Raw genomic sequence first — 22390 nt, 5'->3', positions numbered from 1 at the left:
GCTTCCATAGCCTAACAGTATAACACCTGACACATTTTTTTAACCAATGTAAGAACTCAGTTTTTTTCATCTGAAAAGGCCAGAATAGTAGTATCTCCCTCAGGGTGATTATGAAGATTGAAAGCCAGAATCCAGGTAAACACTAACATAGAGCCTCAGATAGAGTCCATAAATGTTTGCTATTACTACTAACAGGAATTTGTGCCATAGCCTGTATGAATCAAAGGCCCAGATTCCTAATCACAGAGTTAGCATAGTAGAAGTTTTTTCCCAGAAAATCCAGAGATTTCATCCCCAGCTAGTAGACATTAAAGAAGAAAGGCAGACATAGACAATAGACTTATGGTTGCCAAGGGGCAGTGGGGAGGGAGAGGTATGGATGGAAAGTCTGGGATTAGTAGATGCAAATCATTACATTTAGAATGGATGGGCAGCGGGATCCTGCTGTATAGTATGGGGAACTAAGTCCAGTCTCTTGGGAAGAACCATGAAAAGAATATAAAAAAATAATATGTATGTGGGGGTGGGAGGAGCTGAGTTTGTTTTGATGTGCAGCAGAAATTGGCACAACATTGTAAATCAACTATACTTTAATAAAAATAAATAAATAAGAAAAGAAAGAAGAAATGGAGTCATAGTTTTCATTCAGAAGAGCAAAAGGAGGCTAATTTCAGCTTCTTGCCATTTTTGATCCATCAGCAAGCCTTGCTGATTCTACCTTCTGTATCAACCCTGCACCTTCCAGCTCCTCTCCATCTTTTTCAGGTATTCAATCTGATCACACCTCTCTCTGAAAATCTATCAATGACTCCATATTGCCTCTGGAATAATATCTAAACACAATCCTGGATAGCGTGTGAGAGTCTTCATGATTAAGGACTGTACAGAGTCTGAACTCCAAAGCTAGACTGTCTAGGTTTGAATCCTAGCTCCAGGAGTTTACCTGCTATGTGAGCTTGGACAAGTTGCCTGACCTCCGGGTACCTCATGTTCCTCATTTGCAATACAGAGATGATAATAGTGAAGGACTCATAAAGTGGATGCAAGGATTAAATAAGTCAATTCCTGTAGAATACTTAGGATAATGCCTGGCACTTTGTACACACTCTTTATATTTTATTATGGTTTATGACAGGCTAGTGAACTGCATTAGGAGATTGCTACTGGATATTGGGTTGCCTTGATCCGGAATTAGCTGTGATCAAGCTACTTCTGTTTGCCTGGCTCTGGGCTTTATCATAAAATAGGTGAAAGAGAGACCAAATGAATGTGCTCCGGACTGATGAGGTAGAAAGAGAAATGCCATCAGTAGAGATAACAGACATACTGGAATCCAACAGAAGCAACTCCAAGGGTATGAAACACAAGATAACATCATGATGACTTTAAAGAAACCGTTTGGGCAATCTGCACATTTCCAGTACCGGCTGCAGTTTCTGATCGGACTGTGTGATCTCAAATTGTCCCAGTCCTGGTTACAGTGACTGTTAACTAGTGGTAGATTAAGTATCAATGAGGATGTTTCTGGATCCAGGGGCTGTCTGAAACATCCGGGAAAATTCTGAGTAGGAATTGCATCTTAGTCAGAAGAAATTGGACTGGGAAGAATTGCGGGTCCCCAGGTCCTGAGTTCTGTCCCTGCATGCCCCAAGATGGAGCTACCTGACTGCTCTCCCCCTACCCTGCCTCCCCCAACACCTTCACTGGCTCCTCCAGGAGGCTCCTTTGGAGAACAGACTGTAATGAGGATGGAAACACTCACCAATCATGTCACATTCTAATTCACATTATTACCAGGACTATTACTATTGGGTTTTATTTAGTGACATTTGCCCAGTGATTTTTTGGTTTTGTACCATATAGTTATGTTCATATTTGTTTTTGAATTCTCAGTCCTCGTAAGCTTGAAAACCATCCAGCCTCAAAATCGTAACCCCTTTCCTTAGAACAATTTTTACAACACGAGTTTTGAAAAATATATCAAAATTGGATTATTAAGAGTACAACATTTCTAAGGATTACTATTATGACTTGGATTAGAATTACATTGTGTATAGTGTTGTAGTATAAAGTGTGTGAGTGACAGCAAGGGTTTAGGGATGGGAAAAAGGAAGGAAGAACAGTGAGAAGAAGATTCTGGACAGAGAAATATATACTTCTTTGCATTTCTTTGCTTATTTGACACTTTCCTATGTACAATCATGAGCTGTTGATGGTGGAAAATCATATTATTTTATTTTTTTATTCTGAATGAGCTTTTAAATCTCACACAGGGTGAATCCTCAAGAAGTATTAGTTGAAGGAATAAACTCTGACAGAACAAGTTTGCAATAATAGGTAAGTAAGTTAGGCATAGTATCAAACAGCTATCAGAGAGGAGAAGGTGACAGAGAAGTTGCTTTGCAGCTGTCCAGTTGTTTGGAGTTTGTATCTCATGACATTCCTTGTACACTCCTTTAAAAAAGTTTTTTCCTCTTTTCCTTTTTTTTTTTTAAGGGCCCTGCTTGCGTCATATGGAGGTTCCCTGACTAAAGGTTGAGTTGGTGCTGCAGCCACAGCAACACCAGATCTGAGCCACATCTGTGACCTACACCAGAGCTCAGGGCCACACAGGGTCCTTAACCCACCAAGTGAGGCCAGGGATCGAATCCGTGTCCTCATGGATACTAGTCGGGTTCATTACTGCTGAGCCATGATGGCAATTCCCTTAAAAAATTTTTTTTTAACTCAAAGATCATCATTTCAGTCCTGCTTGAGCTGAGGATTTCTCTACAAAAGGTCAGAGAGGGTTATATCAGCATAAAGCCACCCTCTTGCCTGACGACAAAAGTTAACATCTTGCTATCAGGATGCGGTCCATGCAGCATAGACCTGGGCATCACCTGGGAGCCTGTGAGAGGTGCAGATTCTCAGTCTCCATCCCCAGACTGACAAAATCTGAGTCTGCATGGGGATGAGACCCTGGGGGATTCATGTGTCTGTAAAGCGCCCACTACGCTTCAAGAAATCCAGTGACGTGTTAAGTGTGACCCTGGCACCACGGTGAAGTCACAGAAGGCTGTGGTTTCACATCTCATTGATTAAGAAGATGACGGTCAAGTTGGCTGTAATCTGGAAGACAAGATGAGGAACTGGTTTGAAGTGAGAGAAGGGGGGAGGCAGAGCAATGTTACTTGGTTTTAGAAAAGAGGAACTGTGTTGCCCACATGTTTTGTCAGTCCCATCAATACCAATGGGTGTAGTTCACTTCAAATATCAGGAGTTCACACATGTTGAGAGAAACTGCAAGAGAGGAAAAAAACAACATTTTAGGTTGGATATGTGTAAAAGGAAATGACCTAGTGTTTAAATATGTTTGAACTCCTACGAGCCCAAAGAGGCAGCAACTGCTCCATGGGATCTCTGCAGCTAGATTGGTTCCCTGGGCTGGATTCTCTCTGCTGGCCAACTCACCATATCTTTCATTCCTGCTTTTTCTACATTTAATACCTTGAAAAACAATCCTCTTAATACCGTCTAAAACCTATTTTGGATATCCACACTGTGTAAAATGTGTGTAAAAAGCCTCTTAACACAATTGTTTTCAAATGACATTGTCAACGTATTTTTCCTCGTTTTTATAATCATTATTACTCAATGTTGCTGATAATAACCCTATATGAGCCCAAAATTGAAATGTGTTTTCTTATGGGTTTTTAAAAACCTTAGCCTTGTATGTCACTGTGACTTTTTTTTTTATTTTATAATGATTATGTCAGGTTCTTCTTGAGAAATATCACAGGCATTAATTTTTCTTAAAGAAAACAGCCTGCAGTCATTTACATGAACTTTGCAAAAATAAGCATATGATGAGGGCAGAGATGATGGGTGGGGGTGGGGAGGAGAGCAGCAATCACTACTTAGTATAATGCACCTTTTATCGTCAGATCTCCAAGGGCTTCGCAAATATTAATATATCACATTACTTCCCTGGAAAACAAGTCAATATGATTAAATATGTTTTACAGATGAGAAAACTGAAAGCACAGATTGGTGAAGTGATGTGCAGAAAGCCGTAGCAAAGGTCGCTGTGGAGCAGGGCCAGAACTCAGTGTCCTGACCCTGGGAGTACACATCACTTGTCATCAGTTACTTAGCTCTCACTTTTGTTTTTAAAAAGAAAAAAAAGTTTATGGTCCATTAACCCAGCATAGAGAGTTTGTTACAAGGTGGATTCCACGGTCCCACATTCTCTGTCACTTCTGCTTACCTGGCTCCTTAACCACATTTCCTGAAGCCCCCACTCTTAAAGAGTGCTCCCTGATAAGATGAAATACATATTATGGCTCTGTGTGTGTGTGTGTGTGTGTGTGTGTGTGTGTGTGGTGTGCAAGACAGTCAAGGAGTTCCTGTTGTGGCTCAGCAGGTTAGGAATCCGACCAGTATCCATGAGGAGGTGGGTTTGATCCCTGGCCTCACTCAGTGGGTTGAGGATCTGGCATTGCCATGAGCTGTGGTGTAGCTCGCAGATGTGGCTAGGATCTGATTTTGCTGTAGCTGTGGTGTAGGCTGGCAGCGGTAGTGCTGATTAGACCTCTAGCCTGAGAACTTCCATATGCCATGGGCAAAGATGGTGAGTGAGGGTACTCAAGGAGCAGCTTACCCCGAACACAAACTGAAGATGCTCATCTTCCTTTGCCTCCACCCAACTTGACCCAAACTCACTGTCTTTTTAAATAGAATGTCTTTTGCCCCACATAACCATGTCTTACCCCTGTGTGAATTTTGATCTGGCCATGACTAACATTTCTAAGAATATTCTGAAACCAGCCTGATTTTCCACCTTTAGCATGTTCACATTCAAGAAGATCTCTCTTCTCAAGTCAATGGAGGACCAGTGCCCCCATTCCCTACTTGGCTGATGCCTCCAATTCACTTTGCCAAGTTCCCCCTGTGATGCTGTGTGACTGAGATCCTGCTGGACCAGCCGCCGAGGCTGTTTTCAGGTGCACTTGGGCACACTGGCCATGGCGATGCAAACACTGAGCATCAGATTCAGTACAAACTTTATTGTCTGGCCTGCATTGTTAATAATAATGGCTATCATTACTGCTGATTATAACAATAACTCTCTGAACAAAGCAAGAATCTCACTAATGATGATTGTGAGAAGACTAAGAATTCTAAACTAAAATAACGACATAATTTCAGGTTTTAATCCTAACAGGCTAGAAATTAAATGTGGGCCTCAAAGTCAAGGGCATTGCGGTATAGTCTACATAACAGTGGCAAACCAGAATTTCTCCCTCATGTTGGAAATCCAGTTGATGGCAGATTCAAGACTGCTATTGTGACTTGAATTTGGTGACGATGGATATTTCTTATTTTATTAGAAGTAGTTTGCAGAAGATTTGAGATATTTAAAAAAGTTCCTATAGTTTCTTATTATGGCATAGAAAATAGTAGGTGTGTTAAAATCATTAAAGGAAGATTAAGACTACACATTTAAAAGTCATGTTTCTTCTCATTTGTTTAAGTGGCCTGTGACTTTGCATTTGCTCTCCCTTTCAAATAACTAACTAAATAACTACATAAATAAATAATTACATATATTTAATGAATAGTTTTATTTGAGGTCTGGAAAATAATTGTAGCTACTTTTCTACTTCTCAATATATGACACTATACAAAACATAAACTGAATAAGATCAAATAATAGCCTTGAAAGAGTCAAAATAGAAACATTTTTTATATTTATTTATTTATCTTCTTTTTTGAGCCTCACCTGAAGCATATAGAAGTTCCCAGGCTAGGGGGTCAAGTCCGAGCTTAGCTACTGGCCTACACCACAGCCACAGCAATGCTGGATGCAAGCCGCCTCTGTGACTTACATCATAGCTCATGGCAGCACCGGATTCTTAACCCACTGAGTGAAGCCAGGGATGAAACCCGCATCCTCATGGATCCTACTTGGGTTCATTAACCTCTGAGCCACGACAGGAACTCCAGATACATTTTTTAAATGTTAAATTACCTTTAAGGGTGCATTAAATTCCTACATTTCATCTATTCTTCCTCTTTGTTTCCGATCTCTTCTTCTGGCAGAGATGTTAAAATAGATCAAATGGAAAAATAAAATCAGAAAGGAGAAAAGCCTGGATAAATAATAAAATGAAGAAGTTAGTTGTGTACACTAACACATACTCACACACACACACATATACACATATATACACACACAAATGGATTTGCAGTATAATTTTTTCTTCTTCAAAAAAATCCTATTCTCCAAAATATCTCCCTATGCAATCTTAATCTTTTTCTCTCCTCAGTTTGTAAGGAATTTATTAGATCTTGGTGCCTATAAATCTTTAACAGTCACTCATAAACAGACAAGAGTTATTTAAGAAAGAGGTTTTTAAAAAAGAAAGAAAAGAAAAGAAAGAGGTTAAAAATGGAGATTTCAGAATTCCAATTGCCAAGAAGTTCTGGTTTAGTAGGGCTGGGATTGGGTACAGACTTTTTTTTTTTTTAATAAGCACATCTGGAGGCCTATGAGGCAGATGAACCAAGAGCCCTACCTTGGAGAAACACCCTGACCTAAAATCCAAAGAAAGCTATATACATTCTTCAGCAGGCCAACAACTGATGGAGACCAACTTTAGTGGACAACAGAGAACGAACTAGTTAAAAACTCAAGTATGTCACATGTGGATCTTTTAGATAAAATGCTTCATTAAAATCATGATGTGACCACAGACACTCTTAGGAGAAGGTATACAGAGTCTACAGGCCCAGGGCTTGAACATTAGAGAGAAATGAACACATAAGTAAGATGAGTGAGTTTGAGAATATCCCTTTTTTAAAAATTAATCTTTCAAACTCTGGGATTTAAAAAAAATCCTCAACTGAAGTTCCCATCAATGGCTCAGCGGTAAGGAAACTGACTAGTATCCATGAGGACTCAGGTTCGATCCCTGGACCCACTCAGTGGGTTAAGGATCTGGTGTAGCCATGAGCTGTGGTATAGGTCGCTGATGTGGCTTGATCTGGTTTTTCTGGGGCTGGGACTGGAGCAGGGAGCTACATCTCTGATGCGAACTCTAGCCTGGGAACTTCATATGCCATGGGTTTGGCACTAAAAAGACAAAAATAAATAAATAAATAAATAATTCTCAACTGTTTTTCACTAATTATTTTCCATCAAGTTTTCTGAGATAGAATAATTCCATCAAGTGCCCAATAAGAATATCTGGGAAGAACTATTTAATGACAAAGAGCAGTGTTCCTCAGACCATTTAAGGCCTTCCACTTAGAAATAGGAAACAGCTTTCTCTTGCAGAGTTGAGTGCGGTTCAAAGGGTTCATGCTTGGCCTTAATTCAAAACTCATACTAAATTTGGCAAAATGTGGTACCTGTGGAGGGAAAGGAAATTAATATTACACTAGATAGTGCTGAACATCTTTCTGAAATTGTTTGACTGATGCACACTCATATTCTTCTTTAAAGACGCTTTAATGAGGCATTTCCCCAGAAATTTTGATGATAATCTGTGGTGGACAGATTGGTAGTATTTACGTACTTCTGAGGGACCACAAAGTTACATTTGTGTGAATGGGTTACTTCCTATTAAATAAATGACTCTTCTTTCACATGTGTCATAAAACTTAGACTTTGCTTTTTTTCCCTCTGCTCTCCCGAAGAAGTTTCTGTCTCTCCCGTCATTTGTTGTTGTTGTGGTGAAGTTATTTTTCTTGACAAGTTCCACCTACTCACTGTGAACCTGAAGGTCTTTTCCACTGTCGCTCTGCTGTGAATGCGCAAAAAGGAAGCTTCTTATCACCAGATCAGCAACTCAAATTACAGCGTGATCAGAAGTGACATCACCATGTGGTTTCATTAATGATATTAGAGAACAGACAATTTTCAGTCCTTCTTTTGAGTCTCCCCAAACTATGCATCTTCTTCTCTGCCTTCCCCAGCTCTCATCTCTCTCTGAATGGCATCACGGTTTCCTTTTCAGGACACCTATTTTCTTTTCTACTCTCCGTCCGTTATGAGTGTATGTATCTTCTCATTCTGCCTGTGGAGAACAGAGCAAAAACAAAACAAAACAGAGTACATTACCACTATTGACCTGATAACTTTCTTTTCCCAGAATAAGATCTGAAGAGAATTCAAGAAAACCACAGATACTAGAACTGATGAAGTCTACTTCCTGTGAATTTGTGTGGCTTGTTCATCAAGTCCTACCCCCATTGCTATATGTATTCTTTTTTTCTCATAGTCACAGTATTTCTGCACTTGCCTTTGGACCCAGCTCACCACAAAGCCCGTGATTATTACAGGTGAGAACCTTGGCCCAGTTCTAGGGCTAGAATTAAAAAAGCCCTGTGTCCGGGATTGCCTTTTCACTCCGCTTCTATTTGGGCTCACGGTGGTCATAAAATGGATTCATTTGATGAGGATAAAAATTCATTTTTTCTTGAACTAGGCAAACTCTTCTTAGCTTTTCCAGTGATGGAACTGAATGCACATGCATGTTTTTGTGGAAGGAGGACAATGGAATGAAAATATGTTCAAAAAAAAAAAAAGGAGTTCTCTCATATTACAGGAGAGGGATTTGGAATGCTGAGAAAGAAATCAGAATGCTGGGTTGTCTTCTGCCTTCTGTATTTGTTTAGTTATCCCATAGTAGATCAAATGGAACCAGAAATAATGTCATCAAATTCTTTAACCATGGGCGAGTCATCTAGCCTCTCTTAGCTTCAATTTCCTTAAACCTAAAAGAGTTTCTCAACTTTGTAGTTACTGACTTTGGGGGACAGATCATCCCTGTGTAAGAGGACTTCCCTTTACTCAGTAGGATGTTTAGCAGCATCCCTGGACTCTATTGATAAAAAGTAGCAACTTTCCACAACAGTAATGACAGTCTTACCAGATGTTCCCTGGAGAAGGGGAATAAGGCAACATCACCTCCAATTGAGAACCACTGGTCTAAAATAAAGTTAAAACTTATGATAGCTTTTTGTTCTAAGGTTATGCAAGTATAACATTTCATGATTCTAGACCCAGAGCCACTTTGTTGATGCTGAAGACTTTTTTTTCAACTCAATTTATGCCTGTAAGGAAAGGGAGAAAAGATGGAATTAATTAAAGAGTTAATAGTGAAAGAGTTTTATATCATTAACTCAATTAAGATCTATTCTCAAAAATTTGTTGAGAGCCTATCTTATGGAATAAAAATGGGAGGCAGCATTGGTTGAATACTTACTAGCTAAATGCTTTCAGTGAGATACCTCACTTAATGTGTGGAAGTTGAAAAAAGCATAGTTATCAGTTCCAACTTACGGAGAAGGGAAACTAAGGTTTCCTTGACCAGGATCTCACCACTAGTCAATGCGGGAACAGAAACTCAAAGAGAAATCTATCTGCCCTAAAATCTCTGCTTTTGGCCATTACTTTATAGTGCTTCCTGGGGTAGCATTCCAGGCATTGTTTACACATTTGAAATTAACAGATTTCTTCATTGTCCCACTATATCTGTGAAGTAGGTGCAATCATTACCATTGATTTTTTAATATGTAGGGAATTAGAGCAGAGTTTATGTCACTTGTCCTAGGTCACACTTCTAGTGGGTGGCAAAGCTGAGATTCTCACTTGATCCATGATCTCAGCCTCTACTCTCTGCTGCTTGTTAACAGAAAACCTGCAGTTCCAGACCTTGGCACTCTATGAATCCAATCTTTGGGCATTGTTCAATATTTGCTGAGATTTTTAGATGGTGGGAGATGTTCTCAGTCTATTTTCTGTAAAGGAGTTGGTTCTGTCTAATAAGACTAATACTGAAATTATTATTGTTGTTATAACAAAAGAGATTCTTTATGCATCGCTGCATAGAAAAAGGTTGGACCTTTGTTCCTCCTGATCAAAGGATGAGGCATTTGAAAACCCTCAATGAGACTTCCACCAAAGTCCGACCAAGAGCCATCCAGTTACTCTCTCATCATACTTTATTGAGGACTCATTTTGTTCTAGACATTGCGCCAAATGCTGGGGATAAAACCCCAATAAGATATGATTCCTGCAAAACTTAAACACTAGTAGTCCATGATAAGAAGAACTGTTTAGAGGAACAGAGGAATTAACAAAGAAGAAGGAAAGTTTTTCTAAATTGGAAAAGCCTAGCCAGGTCACACTTTTCTCAAAGAAAGTCATCCTTTCATGATTTTAAAGAGTCATCAGACAGCCCAGCTGAAGAAACAAGAACACAGTACAGAAAGAGGCAGAATGTCAGAGAAAGAAACATCAGTTATGACTGGAGGCAGGTGACTGCAAGGGATGCATGGAGGATAGAAAAAAAAATTAGGGTAAAAGAGGTCTTGAATTTCATTCTAAGACCTCTGGGCTTTTTTTGTAGGCAACATGGATTGATCAAAGTGTTTCAACCAAAGGACAGGCAGAATCAGACTTAATGTGTTGGAAAGACTATTCTTCATTTACGTAACCAATGAATGGAGTGGGCAGGTATCCAAGAATTACCCTGCCATTGAGCAGCTGGAGTTTTCTTCCTGGTATGTATAGTTGGTCCAACAAACTTGATGACATAACACAGAGTGAAGTATTAATTTTGTCCCAATTTTTCTGCCGTTGCTTTACCATGGGGCGAATGAAACTGCCCCACAGAGTCTGCCTGGGTATAATTTCCTTGAGCAATAGGTCTAGGGAATGCAGTTACAGGTTCACCTTCTTTTCCAGCCAAAAAAATAAAACAAAACAAAAAAAGAAGTCTCCTGGGTTTAAATGGTCTAAAAATTCCTACTGTTGGTGAAAGTAGAAGCAGGCAGTGCCAACAGCATTCCAATTTTACACATAAAAGGCAGTTTTGTAACCAGGGTTCTCAAAGCATTAACAAACATGAATTTAGAAAATCTTTCTTTCAATATGGTAAAAACACAGAACTGTGGAAATAATGATCGAATTTGCTGTGATCTCAAGGATATGGACAGAACATGGACTTGAACTCCTCTCTTCTTCTTATTCTGCCCACAGAACCAGAGAAGAGTCCTCCCTGGGCAGAGGTGGACATCACATTTGAAAAGTTGAATGTTCTGAAAGAGAGGTCTTAAATGTTTAAGTCTTTGTGGTGTTATAGTTTGTTGTGAGGCTGTGCCAGAACAGTTTTCCTACCTGGATGGCTACACAGAAAAGGAAATCCACATGGCCCATACAAATAAAATGAAGCCAGTCTCAAAAATCCATAGCATGATGGCAATGCTGCAGATTCTTCATCTGTGTTACCTCCTCACTTGATCACTAGGCAAGAAGGAAAGGTAGAGGGATGCACACTTAGTTCTTACACTTACCATGATAATGTTTGCAGTCAATGAAAAGTTATATAGTAGCCAAGAATTTCCAGTGTATGCAGACTTAATACAACTTTTTAAATTTTAACTCAAGCAGATCTTTTCTCTATCAACTGCAAGATCTCTTCCAAATTCTTCCTCAAATAGTAATTCATCATAGAACTAGTATACTGTTCCACCCGTGACTATGGCTTATTTAGTTTATGAGGCGTTTTTTTCTGTATAACATCATCTGTATGAAAAGGAGCACTGTAACTATGTAGCTGGAAGTAGATCATGGCAGTTCACTCACAACTGGACTCTTGTCCAATTGATTGGACCCTAACTTGTCTTATCTTACTCTGGCGGTCAGAGAAATGTAATCAACCTGCAGCTGCCTTCCCACATCTGCATCTCATCTCTTTCTTCTGAGTTCCCCCAGAATTCTCTGACTTAACATGCTCAGTGTCTACTAAATATACTAATATTGTAGATCATTTTCTAATCAATGAAATCTCATGCACCACATCAGGAAAGAGAAACTTAGAAAGAAGGCAGCAAAACTTTCTCCCAACTGCCATTTCGTAGAGGTTAGTGAGTAGAATTTCTTGTTCTACCTGGGCCATCAATTCACTTAAGCTTCTCCCCACATTTGTCAGGGCCCTTAGCCAAGCAAATACTTTTCTTTTCCACCCCTCTGTTCTTTGTCTGGGAAACCAGGGGAAAAGTTTTTTTTCCTGCTAAGATAATACCTCTTCATGGCTGGAAATGAAATTCTATTCTGTGTTTTGAGAGGTTTATATCAATAAGACATTTGGATAAACTACTGTTATCATTTCTTGTGGAACCACCCAAGAGGTAGTGAGACCTTCTGATACTTAAAATGAGCTCTATCAGCAACTATATGAGTGATCTTTGAAGAAAGCATTTATGTCAGCCTTCCAGACCTGGCTTTTCTCACTTGACAAATAAAGGGGTAGGTTAAGCTAGAAAACGAGGTTTAGGACAAAGTGTCATGATTTCAGGCATCCATAATGATTTACTGGCTTTACTATTTTGAGGTTATTGGGTTTATTTGAGAATCTAACGAAATAATGGGAAAAATAATGTTTCAGAAATTTTGGGAACAATTTGGGAGATTCACAGAAATTTTCTGCTCCCCTCACTCCAAGCCCTCTCCCTACTCCAGAAACTCCTTCCCTGTCACTCTGTAAGAAGTTAAGATTCTTCAAAAGGCCTAGGATGTGAAGTTCCTGTTGTGGCTTTGTGGGTTAAAAACCTGACATAGTGTCCATGAGGATATAGATTTGATCCCTGGCCTTGCTTAGTGTGTTAAAGAATCCAGCATTGTGGCAAGCTGCAGCATATTTGCAAATGCAGCTCAGATCTGGCATTGCTGTGGCTGTGGCATAGGCTGGCAGCTGCAGCTCCCATTCACCTCCCAACCTGGGAGCTTCTGTATGCCACAAGCACAGCCCTAAAAGGAAAAAAAAAAAAGGGCAGCCTAGGATGGACACATAGCAGGTACTCAAGAATGCTCCTTGAGTCGGTGAAAAAATTGTCTGTCCCATGATCTTCACAGTTTCTTCTCTGTCTTCTCAAATGCATTATTATGGCACCATCATCTTCCCTCAAAATTAATCATTTATTAAATATCCATTTATGGAAGTTCCTTAGTGGCTCAGTGATTAAGGATCCAGGTTTGTCACTGCTGTGGCTCTGGAACAGGAACTGCTGCATGTCACCAGCCCAGCAAAAAAAAAAAAAAAAATTCACTTGCATTTATTGTTAGATAATGTGCAAACTAATAGTATTATAAATTCTAACAATTGCTTCATATCATAGAAGCTAGGTCAAGACCATACAGAAGTGAGAATGATCCAGAAACCCATCAGTCACTCCATTGATCACCGGGGTTTCCTCAACTGCTCAGCCTGGAATGTATTCACTCCAGAAGTTCTGTATTTATTCAGAGGATGGCTTTCCAGAGAGAGAAGAGCATTTCTTACTTAAGGATATCTAAGCATAACCCCTCAAGAACCCCAAAGGAAATCTCTACCCAAGTTTTTATATTTTTTGTTATTTATTTTGGGGGGGGGGATGTTCTTTTTAGGGCCGCACCCATGGCATATGGAGATTCCCAGACTAGAGTTGAATCAGAGCTGTAGCTGCCGGCCTACACCACTGCCACAACAACACAGGATCCAAGCCACATTTGTGACCTACACCACAGCTCATGGCAACACCGGATCCTTAACCCACTGAGCAAGGCTAGGGATTGAACCTGTGTCCTCACAGATACTAGTTGGATTCGTTAACCATTGAGCCATGATGGGAACTCCCTGTACTCAGGTTTGATACAGCTTTCCAGAGGCTTTTTTATAATGATATCTAACTCATTCAAATAAATAAGTCCTTTCCAGGAGATAATGCCACCTTCTTATTTATTTCCCATTTTATTCTTTTTTATTATTATTCTTACCTTGAACAGTATATACCCTAAATGCATTCCAGTATCATTTGAGGAAAAAAAAATTTAAATCTAAAACATTCAGCACAATTGATAAAGAATCAGGGATTTTGCCCAGGGAGTAAAAATCAGCTACCACTGTAGAATTAAGTTGCATTTTTGATCCTGTTTATTACCAGATAGTTCAGATGGTAGGTATTTTTGGTTTTTGTTTTAGCTGTGTCAGTAATACCAGTCAAATGCCATCTTGATATCTCATTACCAGATCCTGCTTTTTGACTCATCTCAGAAAAGTCTGGCATAATTTGTATGTTCTAGACTGCCCTTCAAACTCTGGCTGCCTGGTATGGTGTGGTAAGTTAATCCAAAACATCTGTCCTCACTTTGTGCTCAAAAATCCCTAAAAGACTGTGATCATACAGGATCATGGAAAATAAAAAATCTTCCTTTTCAAACCTAGGTCTTTAAATAAGCATTCAGAAACAAATTTGTCTTCTTTAAAGGATTCCAAACACATGTTGAAATAAATGTGTCATAACCCTTCTCTAGTACCTACAAAACTGGAAGCAGTCTACTCAATAAATGTATCTTCCAGACCTGCTAAATTCCTATTATTCAGAAATTGTTGGTAGTGATTGACTAGCGCATTGGTATTCCCCAATGAGCAAGCCTCCTAATATTTAGTCCCTGGTTATTCATGCTCTTTATACCATAAGCCTGTGGTTGAACATGAGAATTGCCTGAACCAATGGAACCTTAGCAAGTTTGATGCAAGCAGAGGTTTGATAAGTGTTTAAACATTGAGTCTTGCCTTCTTGGACTATCCCATCTTGGAAGTTCATGGCCTTGGAAGCAGTTCAGTCTCACTGGTAATTGACAAGAGGCCATGTAGAGAAATGCCCTGGAAGAGAACAGCCTGTCTTGGAAGTCCCAGATCCTAGAAAATTTATCAGCTGAATGTGACCTCAACTACACTATATGGAATAGAAAACTGTCCACTTGAGCCCAGCCAACCCACAGAATGATGACTAATAATAATAATCATTGTTTTTTCAACCTCAAGATAGGGCTATAAAGAACTGAAACATTAGGTGTATAGTATTAATCCCTCCCCATTTTAGATAGTACAAAATACATGTAGCTCATATATCTATACTTTAAAATATATATCTATACATGAATGGTAGTTCTTGTTGCTTTTTATTAACAAAACTCAAGCTGTAATGTCCATAATAGAGAAGAAAAATTGTCAAGAGTAAATTGCGCTTGGATTAAAATCCTTTTTCCAAAAGTATTTTTCTTTGTATTTATGCTAAAAATAAATAAAGCATTGAAAAGACTTGTAAAATTCTAAGATATTAAGAAATAAATGTTTATTAATTGGCTAAAGGCATTAATTATACAAATATATTTTAAAACTGAAGTGTAAATTTAAGCATACTTTATTACTTTGAAAACTTGTATTTCCTGTTGAAGAATTGCAGGCCTAATTTTTTTCTTTGTTTTCAACCAAACCATGAGTTTAGTTTGGCATTTTTTTTCTACTTTTGTTCAGATTCAAGTATAAACTAACCAACTAGTAAACTTTATCTAGTATTGCCTAAAAAATAATAACTACCACTCAGTGATTATTTAGTGTCAGGAATTCTGTTCACACTTTTTCAAAGATTAGCTAATAGTCACAATTTACAAGGTGGTTAGAATATTCTTACCCCATTCTGTAGCAAAAACTAAAGACAGAAGGAAATTTTCCAAAGTCACAAAATGTGTATGTGGCAGAGCCCCTTCCAAGTGGTTGATTTGGAAGCCTCTGTTCATATAATTCTCTAAGCCAGAGGCCAGAAAACTTTCCTTAGAAAAGGCTAGAAATTAGTAAATATTTTTAGCTTTGCAGACCCTGTAGTCTCTGTGGCCAAACTCAAGGCTGTCATTATAGCAGGAAAGCAAAGGCAAAAATAAATAAATAAATAAATAAATGGGGTGTGGCTGTGTTCCAATGAGATTTTACAAAAACAGGGGATGGCTACATTTAGCTTGCAGCTATGGTTTGACAACTGCACCCTTTGCCCCTTGCAATGATGATCAGACCTGAATTTAAATCAGAACCTGGATGTGTTGTTAAAAGAGAGTGTTGGAACACTTTCACAGTTTTAGCTTCAGGAGGTTTAGGATGGGCTTAAGAATTTGCACTTATTTTTACATTTATCTTTATTTATTTATTTATTTATGTCTACTTAGAGATGCACCGGCAGCATTAGAAGTTCCCAGGCTAGGGGTCAAACTGGAGCTATAGCCGCCAGTCTATGCCACAGCCACAGCTACCACTGGATCCAAGCTGTGTCTGTGACCTACACCACAGCTCATGGCAACAGCCAGATCCCACTGAGCAAAGCCAGGGATTGAACCTGAGTCCTTATGGATACTAGCCAGATTCATTTCTGCCGAGCCATGATGGGAACTCCTTTTTCTAAAATTTAATTTTATTGGTGCATAGTTGTAGCAGGTGTACAGCAAAGTGAATCAGTCATTCTTTTTTCCCATGTAGGTTATTATAAACTATTGAGTAGATTTTCCTGTGCTAAAAATAAGAAATATATATATATATATATATTCCAACACCCATTTATGATAAAAACCCTTCAGAAAGTGGGCATAATGGGAACCTACCTCAACACGATAAAGGCCATATACTACAAACCCACACTGAACATCATTCTCAATGGTGAAAAGCTGAATGAATTCCCGCTGAGATCAGGAACAAGACAAGGATGTCCACTCTCACCACTACTCTTTCAACATAGTTCTGGAAGTCCTAGCCACAGCAATCAGAGAAGTAAAAGAAATAAAAGGAATCCAAATTGGAAAGGAAGAAGCAAAACTATTGCTATTTGCAGATGACATGATACTATACCCAGAGAATCCTAAAGACTTTCTCTACCAGAAAACTCTTAGAGCTCATCCACGAATTTGGCAAAGTCTCAGGATACAAAATCAATACACAGAAATCAACAGTGTTTCTATATACTAACAATGAAAAAGCAGAAAAGAAAATTAGGGAAGCAATCCTGTTTACCATCACATTCAAAAAAATAAAATACCTAGGAATAAACCTACCTAAAGAAACAAAAGACCTATACTCTGAAAACTACAAGCCACTGATGAAAGAAATCAAAGATGACACAAAGAGATGGAAAGATATACCATGCTCATGGATTGGAAGAGTTAATATTATCAAAATGACTATACTACCTAAGGCAATCTACAGATTCAATGCAATCTCTATCAAATTACCAAAGACATTTGTCACAGAACTTGAACAAAATATTTTAAAGTTTGTTTGGAAGCACAACAGACCCAGAATAGCCAAAGACATCCTGAAAAAGAAAAATGGAGCTGGAGGAATCAGGCTCCCGGACTTCAGATTATACTACAAAGCAACAGTCGTCAAAACTGCATGGTACTGGCACAAAGACAGAAATATAGATCAGTGGAACAGGATAGGAAGCCCAGAATTAAACCCACACACCTACAGCCAATTAATTTATGACAAAGGAGGCAAGAATATACAATGGAAAAAGGACAGCTTGTTCAATAAATGGTGCTGGGAAAACTGGACAGCCACATGGAAAAGAATGAAATTAGAACACTCCCTAACACCATACACAAAAAGAAACTCCAAATGGATTAAAGACCTAGATATAAGACCAGACACTATCAAACTCCTAGAGGAAAACATAGGCCAAACACTCTCTGCATAAACCACAGCAATATCTTCTCAGATCCAACTATCAGAGTATTGACAACAAAAACAAAAATAAACAAATGGGACCTACTCAAACTTAAAAGTTTCTGCACAGCAAAGGAAACCCTAAACAACACAAAAAGACAATCCACAGAATGGGAGAAAATCTTTGCAAATGAATTGACTGACAAGGGATTAATCTCCAAAATATATAAACAACTTCTGCAGTTCCATACCAAAAAAACCAAACAAGCCTATCAAAAAATGGGCAGAAGATCTAAACAGACAAGTCTCCAAAGAAGACATACAGATGGCCAAGAAACACATAAAAAGATGTTCAACGTCACTCATCATTAGAGAGATGCAAATCAAAACCACTCTGAGGTACCACCTTATACCAGCCAGAATGGCCATCATCCAAAAGTCTACAAACAAGAAGTACTGGAGAGGGGGTGGAGAAAAAGGAACCCTAGTACACTGTTGGTGGGATTGTAAATTGGTGCAACCACTGTGGAAAGCAGTATGGAGATTCCTCAGAAAACTAAACATAGAACTCCCATTTGATCCAGCAATCCCACTCCTGGGCATCTACCCAGAGAAAACCATGACTCACAAAGACACATGTACTCCAATGTTCATTACAGCACTATTTACAACAGCCAAGACATGGAAACAACCTAAATGTCCATCAACAGAGGAGTGGATCAAGAAGATTTGGTACATATACACAATGGAATATTACTCAGCCATTAAAAAGAACGAATTACCAGCATTTTTTGCAATATGGATGGACCTAGAAACTATCATGCTAAGTGAAGTCAGCCATACAATGAGACATCAACATCCAATGCTTTCACTGACATGTGGAATCTGAAAAAAGGACAGACTGAACTTCTTTGCAGAACAGATGCTGACTCACAGACATTGAAAAACTTACTGTCTCTGGAGGAGACAGTTTGGGGGGTGGGGGCATGTGCCTGGGCTGTTGGATAGAAATCCTGTGAAATCAGATTGTTATGATCATTATACAACTACAGATGTGATAAATTCATTTGAGTAATAAAAAAAATAGAAAAAAAAGAAATACACACACACATATATACTGTGTATGTATATATATACACACACTATACATATTCAGTATCTGATGGGAGTTGGATCATCATCCTCAAGACCTAAACCTTTCTTGATCCATTTTTAGTGAATGGAAGCATCCTGGGATGGTAATTTTAATCAAATTTTGTCTTTATTTCCTCTTCCTCTGTTTTAGTCTGTGTCCAAGAGGAGTTTTTGCAGATCGAGCACTGGAGGGGGAATGATCAGGAGAGTCATAGTGCATGCTGAACACAGATGGAGAGGCCTGTCTCCACTGTCTGTGTCATTCCTTTCTGTTATTCCTTCTCCATCTTTTTGTTTTGTTGTATTTTTTGTTTTGCTTTGTTTTTTTATGGCCACACCCACAGCATATGGAAGGTCCTAGGCCAGAGATTGAGTCTAAGCTGCAGCTACAGCAATGCCTGATCATTTAACTCACTGCACTGGGCTGGGAATTGAACCCAATCTAAGCCACTGCAGTCAGATTCTAAACCCACTGTGCCACAGTGGGAACTCCTCCCTTCTTTATCTTTTGGAGATAAAACAGTTGTCACAAGTTTTAATTTTGTCTTAGGAAAGACACATATATGCATACATAAGAATATATTTGTGTATGATATTTAATGTGAACTTTGAGGGTTATGGAGTTAGGATAACATAACTTTACAAAATAACCTCCTAAGCTTTCTTCAGTGGCAATAAAATGGGGTAAGTCTCAGTGTTGGAATGGACCAAGAGACAGAAGAGACACTGATTATAAACTTGAGTGTACACATGGGGGAAAATTATCACTTATTACACACTCCCTCAGAGCCAGGTACTGGCCTGCTGGGGAATCAGTATTCATTATTTCTTTACTCTTCACAATAACACACAATAATACACAAAATGGTGTATAATATTGAATTATATTGAGGAGACTGTATGAGAGAGAGAAAACAATCCATTTTAAGCTGTTTTATAGATGGAGTAATCACCAAAGCAAGATTTGAATCCGGCCATGGCTGATTCCAAAGATTTAGTGCCTAAGGGAGTGGAGACAGAAGCCAGAGGAAAGAAGCATGTGATCCCTTTGAATAGGACAACAGGCTTAGGAACACACACCAAAATATAATCCCAGTATCCAGAAGCACAGAGAATTGTGCAGGAATGCAGGCTCAGAGAAGTGAGTGTGGGCAAGAAGGAAGAACTGAGGTAGAGCCACATCAGTAAGAGGCGAGAGAGGGTAATAGCAGGACAAAGCCAGAGCAAGACTGCCTTGGATATAAGCCCTGTTCTTGGAACCAAGAGAATATCCCTGTGATAAAATTCAGGCCACAACCTTGGGACAGTCCCCCCTCCCAAAACACACACACATATATATCATAGAATTAAAAAGAAAGAAAATCCCTAAATTTAAAAAATGTCAAGTGTTTTACTCAAAATTGAATAGAAAAGATGATTAGAATAATTTGCTATTTATCAATAATAATAGATGGAAAAAGTACCATGATTCCTTCATCACTGTTCCTACCTGACTCCAATTATTTAGCTAAGTAGGGCAGAGGGGAAGGAGTGCCCGAGGTAGCTGGGAAGATATTAAAGAAAAAAATTTTGTGAAAATAATTTTACCAGCCCTTCTGTTTTCCAACAAGGGGCATATCTGTCCCTGGAGCCTGGCAACTGTGCCTCGCACAGAGCAAGCTATTAGGTTTACAGCTCCCAGAAAATAGCTTCACACAGTGCTGATTGCGCGGGGCCCTCTGAGGTCTTGCTGCAGGTTTGGTTTGGTTTCATGGTGATTTTATATTTCCTGTTCAAGTTTTTATTAGTTTTATATAGATACATAAGCATGAGGGATCAAGGGGGAGGGAGAAATACAAGACGGCAGAATGGAATTTTTTAAGCTAGTAATAAGAATTTAAACAAATAAGATGTTGCTTAAATCGTGGGAGGTTGGTACTGGAGGTTGGACATCCAGGCCCAGATCAAGTCAGAGATCTGGTGGCAAAATTCCACGTAGTGAACCCACTGCATCTCCCAATTTCTCCTTTCCTTCCCTTCTCCTGCCCATGAGGACTGTCTTGCCAAAAATCTTTTACCATTGTAGACGTCAGGAAGAGAGAGAAAAGCTACCTATGGACTAAGGTCGTTCTAAATAGATTTCAGATAGTTTTTAAGAACAGGGATTCAGGGAGTTCCCATGCGGCTCAGTGGGTTAAGGAACTGGTGTCTTCACTGCAGTGACTTGGGTTACTGCGGTGACACAGCTTCAGTTTCTAGCCCAGGACCTTCTGCATGCCACAGGGGAAAAAATAATGGGCTCAGGTGCCAGACTGTGTGGGTGTGAGTTCAGGTCTCAGACCTCTCCACATTCTAATTATGGGATCTGCGACACTACAATCCTCAATCCTCATCTGTGACATGGAAGCAACAGTAGAACTTGCCCCATGTGGCTCTGTGTGTGTAAAAAGTCTCACTTAATGCTAAACAAGAAACAAAGGAAAAATTATAATAAATGAGATTTTTAGCATGCACATATATAATATATATGCATAGTGAGAGGGAGAGAAGTACCAGACATATAAGAAGTGAGATAAATATAATAAAATACTTAGGGCAGTACCTGCCATATAGAGTCTCAATAAGTGTTATCACTCCATATTTTGCTTACTATTATTATTATTGTTAGTATTGTTTTAATGAAATACTGATTTCCACAAATGATTTGTAGCATGTCAGTTTCCTTAGGCGCTGTCATATATACTCCTACCTATTTCTTTGGGTCATGGTTGAACCTGTAGGGAAGCCACAGAGAATGGAGGCCAGAAGGTATACATTTATTGAAGGTAAACAACTCAATATATTTGAAAGTGAGGAAGTGTTGTCTAAAGCCATGCTTCTCAGGAATTAACAATTATGTTGGGACCTTCTGACAATGCAGCTCTGACTTCATAAGTCTTAGGGGCCAGTCTTTGCTGCTCTGCTGGTCTATAGACCATACTTTGAGTCACAAAGGGATCTAGGGATGAATATTCAACCGGGAGCCAGACAACTCAGGCACATGCTGACTCTACTGATGACGTCAAGTGGTGTTTTGTGAAGTTCACTCACTTCCTTCACTCAATCAGCTCGCCAAATGAGCACTGACCAAATGAGCAAAAGCCACAGGAAACAAATTGGGGGACATAAAGGGGGACAACTCTCCTGCTCTCAAAGTATTTACTACCTATTGGTGCAGAATGACAGGTGTGCACATAAAGGAACACAGTCCAAGAACACAAGGAGGAACAACAGGCGTCCCGAGGAAGGCAGGTCATCCCTCCATCTGAAAGAATCAGAACAAAGGACACACTTCATATCCATGTGCCTCAATTTGTCCCTCTGCAGAATGGAACTCATTTTCTTGCCATCTGGCTCTTAGGAATGTATTAAGGGCATAATGAGTGCATTAAGAAAGTGCTTTTGTGGGAGTTCCCATTGTGGCTCAGTGGGTGAAGAACCGAATGCAGTCTCTGTGAGGATGAGGTTCTATTTCTGGCCTCACTCAGTAGGTTAAGGATCTGGCGTTGCTGCAAACTGTGGTGTAGTTTGCAGATAGGGCTCAGATCCGGCGTTGCTGTGGCTGTGGCATAGGCCTCAGCTGCAACTCCAATTTGACCCCTAGCTCAGGAACTTCCATATGCCACAGATATGGCACCCCCCAAAAAAGTACTTTTGCAAGCAATTTCTTGTGTAACTGTTATTAAATTAGCAATAAAATCAATATTCTTGTTATG

Source organism: Phacochoerus africanus, chromosome 1, assembly GCF_016906955.1.
Source record: "Phacochoerus africanus isolate WHEZ1 chromosome 1, ROS_Pafr_v1, whole genome shotgun sequence".
Lineage (NCBI taxonomy): Eukaryota > Metazoa > Chordata > Mammalia > Artiodactyla > Suidae > Phacochoerus > Phacochoerus africanus.
The sequence above is the reverse complement of the archived record's forward strand: the minus strand, read 5'-3'. Positions refer to the sequence as shown.